We start from the raw sequence: 4,850 nt of genomic DNA, 5'->3' as shown, positions 1-4,850 counted from the left end.
ATCATCACCAAAGAAAAGTAGGAGAACATTTCTTTTAGGAGAAAGATGCATTTTATAAATTGTAATTAAAAAATTGAAGATTTGCCTTGGATTAACTCAAGATAAATAACTTCAAATATCTACACATGATGGATGTTCCCTTTTGTACCTCCCTCTACCTGTTTCTCTTGTCCATTTTGCCTCCAATCCTAGTTCCTTATTAGAGTGGACAAATATGGGTTTGTAGAATAAAAAAAATAGAGGGCCAGGCACAATGGCTCATTCCTGAAATCCCAGCAATTTGGGAGGCCGAGGTGGATGGATCACTTGAGCCCAGGCATTTGAGACAACCTGGGCAATGAGGCAAAACCCCATCTCTACAAAAAATGCAAAAAATAGCCGGGTTTGGTGGTGCACACCTGTAATAGTCACAATTACTAGGGAGGCTAAGGTGGGAGAATCGCTAACCCCAGGAGGCAGAGGTTGCAGTGAACCATGATCACACCACTGCACTCTAGCCTGGGTGACAGAGACCCTGTCCCCCGCAAGAAAAGGCAAAATGAAGTAAAATATAATTTTCTCTCATTAAATCTTACTTTTCTTTTTGCTTAAAATAATATACTATACTATAATAATACTATAACTTTTTCTTTTTTTTTTTTGAGACAGAGTCTTGCTCTGTCACCCAGGCTAGAGTGCAGTGGTGCGATCTCGGCTCACTGCAAGCTCCACCTCCTGGGTTCACACCATTCTCCTGCCTCAGCCTCCCAAGTAGCTGGGGCTACAGGCGCCCACCACCACGCCCGGCTAATTTTTTGTATTTTTTAGTAGAGATGAGTTTTCACTGTGTTAGCCAGGATGGTCTCGATCTCCTAACCTCGTGATCTTCCCGCCTCGGCCTCCCAAAGTGCTGGGATTACGGGCGTGAGCCACTGCACCCAGTCTTTTTTTTTTTTTTTTTAGATGTAGTTTCACTCTTGTTGCCCAGGCTAGAGTGCAATGGTGCTATCTCAGCTCATTGCAACCTCCACCTCCTGGCTTCAAGTGATTCTCCTGCCTCAGCCTCCCCAGTGGCTGGGATTACAGGTGCACACCACCATGCCCTGCTAATTTTTGTATTTTTAGTGAGATTGGGTTTCACCATGTTGGCCAGGCTGTCTCAAACTCCTGACCTCAGGTGATCTCTTTCCTCAGCTTCCCAAAGTGCTGGGACTACAGGTGTGAGCCGCCACACCCAGCCACTATAAAATATTTAATAACATGTCCTTACACATTTAGGCCTTTACTATATATTTTCTGAATATATTTGAAAATCATTCGTTCATTAGCTCATTCAACAAGTATTTATTGAAGACCTACTTCATCCAATGAGTATTTTCCCTAACTTAGAAAAGGGCCAAATGATTTCTTAAATTATGAAATATAACAAGTATACATAAAAGTGCAAAAACTAGGCCAGGCACCTTGGCTCATGCCTGTAATCTCAGCACTTTGGGAGGCCGAGGCAGGCGGACCACCTGAGGTCAGGTGTTCGAGAGCAGCCTGGCCAACATGGTGAAACCCCATCTCTTTTAAAAATACCCAAAATCAGCTGGCCGTAGTGGCAGGTGCCTGTAACCCCAGCTACTCAGGAGGCTGAGATTGGAGAATCACTTGAACCTGGGAGGCAGAAGTTACAGTGAGCTGAGGTTGCACCATTGCACTCCAGCCTGGGCAACAAGAGCGAAACTCCATCTCAAAAAAAAAGCAAAAACCCAAGTGTGCAGTTTAACAGATTGTTGTGAAATTACCCACTGTGTAGTCACCTTCCTACCTAGGTCAAGATACGGAACATCACCAGCTTCCCAGAGCACCAACACTTTCATTCTGGACACTACCCCTCCCAGCCCTCCAGTGGTCACCAGGACACAGGCTGATGTTCCAGGATACTTAGGAACCTCCAGGACCCCTGCTTGTATGGGCCCCTTCCAAGTCTCTAGTCATCTGATTTTTGTAAAATTTTAGAAGTAAACATTCTACCACATTTGGCTAAGACTGCCGTGTACTTTCAAAACTATTTTTGTATATGTCATTTCACACTCTTTTTCTTAAATAAGTTCTCCCCAAATTGTGTAAGCTTCAGGACCTGCAAAACCTGGATCTGCCTCTGGAATTACTTTCCTGTTAAGTATTCTTTGCTTCTAGAGGGATTACACAATCTGAAACTTCATTTTCCAACATGAAGTGTTCCAACAATTTCCATGGGCACTAACCCTCGGCTGATCAGTTTACTACTTGGACGGAGGAGCTGACTTACCTTTCATGGGGCCTGGAAAGTAATTGGTGGTTGGGTTTCCCAGCACTGTACCACCAGAGCTGGGCGATACCTCAGCTTGCCTGGCTTCTTTGTTTGTATTTTCCTCATCTCCCCCTTCACCCTATGCACCTTTCCCATCCTTTCTGTGTAATTAATTGAGGAAGGCAAAGAGTAGTAGTCTCTGTAGAAACCTGTTTGGAGGCTTTGTAGTTTCCACAGCATGTTAGATGACATGGAATCTCAGATACTACTCTGGATTTAATTTGACAACAATGAAATACTCAATGGTGTTTTGAAAGCAAAGGACCTGCCAGGTGTGGTGGCTCACGCCTGTAATCCCAGCACTTTGAGAGGCCAAGGTGGAAGGATCACAAGGTCAAGAGATCGAGACCATCCTGGCCAATGTTGTGAAACCCTGTCTCTGCTAAAAATACGAAGATTAGCTGGGTGTGGGGTTGCCTGTAGTCCCAGCTAGTCGGAAGGCTGAGGCAGGAGAATCACTTGAACCCGGGAGGCGGAGGTTGCAGTGACCCGAGATCGCGCCACTGTACGCCAGCCTGGGGGACAGAGCAAGACTATGTCTCAAAAAACAAAAACAAACAAAAAACAGAAAGCAAAGGACTCCTGGGGAAAGTGTCCAAGGGAGAGAAGGGAACTCTCATATGTAAATTAATTCTTATGAAAACCCCAGAAGTAAGTAATAGTGTTGTGGGAAAGGGGTCTCAATCCAGTCCCCAAGAGAGGGTTCTTGGATCTCACGCAAGAAAGAATTCAGGACGAATCTATAAAGTGAAAGCAAGTTTATTAAGAAAGTAAAGAAACAAAAGAACCACTACTCCATAGGCAGAGCAGCCTTGGCTTGCTTCTTTGTGAGGGTGATCCACGGAGGGGCAGCAAGGCTGGTGAATCATCTCCCCAGCTAGTTCCTCCAAGGCAGAGCTGCCGACCAAGGCCAACTTGGTTAGGCACACGGAATATTTACCATGAATCTAAGAGTTGGCCAAAATTTCAAAATCAGGAGATTTCACGCAAAAAGTTGGAAGATGTGACCGCCCTGAGCCCACATTCCCGCCTAGCCTGGCACTAGCTGGGTGGGGCTGAGGAGTAGCTGCTCTCCAAGGTCCAAAGCTCACCAAACCTCTCCTCCCCTTTACCCCATGCTGCCTCACTCACTGCTGTCTGTGTGCTTGTCCCTTTCCCATTTGCATTTGCAAAGCCTGTTCTAACCTAACGCGGTTTCCGTAGTGATCTTTAAACATTAAATTTGAAGCCAACAAGGAACAGGTTCCCCCAAAATACCCCAAGATGACTTTCTTGCCAATATTCCCTGAACTCTTTACAAAGGGGGTAGCAAGGCACCTCCCCAAGTGGAGTTAAACTATGTAAATGTACACAAAACGAATAAGATTAGAAATATTCAAAGGTTCATCTCCAGTGAAATAACTTTCCAGCCAGAAGCAGTAAGAAGCAGCTAAGCTTAACTAACTACAGATCTGATCTGTGGTTCTTGAGTTTTCTTATGTATAAAAATCTCTCCGGACGTCTTGCTGAGCCTCACCCGCGAGATTCTGATGCCGGAGATGTAGGGTGGGGCTGAGAATTTGCATTTCTAATAACTTCCCAGGTAGTGCTGCTGCTGCTGGCCCTGGACCACCTTTTGAGAATCACTGATGCATGTCCCTCAAAATGCAGTCCTCGGGCTGGGCGCGGTGGCTCATACTTGTAATCCTAGCATTTTGGGAGGCTGAGGCGGGCGGATTACCTGAGGTCGGGAGTTCGAGACCAGACTGACCAACATGGAGAAACCCTGTCTCTACTAAAAATACAAAATCAGCTGGGGATGGTGGCGCATGCTTGTAATCCCAGCTACTCGGGAGGCTAAGGCAGCAGAATCGGTTAAACCTGGGAGGCGGAGGTTGCAGTGAGCCGAGATCACGCCATTGCCCTCCAACCTGGGCAACAAGAGCAAAATTCCATCTCAAAATAAAATAAACGCAGTCCTCGGGCTGCAAGCCTGGCAGCTTGTTAGAAATGGAGACTCTCTCAGCCCTTCTCCACACCAGTGGAATCGGTGGCTGCAGGTGATTAGTAGGAATGTTAAATTTTGAGATGCACTAGACCAACTCATTGTTCCCAAACCTTCCTGGTCAGAACAACTTGGGGCATTTGTTAAGTATACAGAATGCCAGGCCTTTCCCTTAGAGATTCTAATTCAGAAATCTACTTTTGGCAAGCACTCCAGGTGATTCCTGTCATCAGACAATTTTAGGGAAAACAGGCTAATGGTATTAATACATCTAAAGAAAGAATATGTCAACAAAATGGAGATGAGCAAGTGAAGGAGAAAAATGGGAACTCTGAAGGGAGAGAACTCCTAGCATGTATCTTCAACCTGTAGCCCCCGTATGCATTCCTTTTGTGGAGAGACATGTATCAAATTGTCATATCCTCTGCAGAACAAAACCATGCGCCATCTTCCTTTTATTCGGGTCCCTGCTCATCAAGGAACCTCATCATTATAATTTGGTTTCCATCCTCTTTTCACTCAGGAGAAACACACAAGTCAGATCAATAT

This window comes from Theropithecus gelada, chromosome 2, assembly GCF_003255815.1.
Source record: "Theropithecus gelada isolate Dixy chromosome 2, Tgel_1.0, whole genome shotgun sequence".
Classification (NCBI taxonomy): Eukaryota; Metazoa; Chordata; class Mammalia; order Primates; family Cercopithecidae; genus Theropithecus; species Theropithecus gelada.
Note: the sequence above shows the minus strand (reverse complement) of the source record.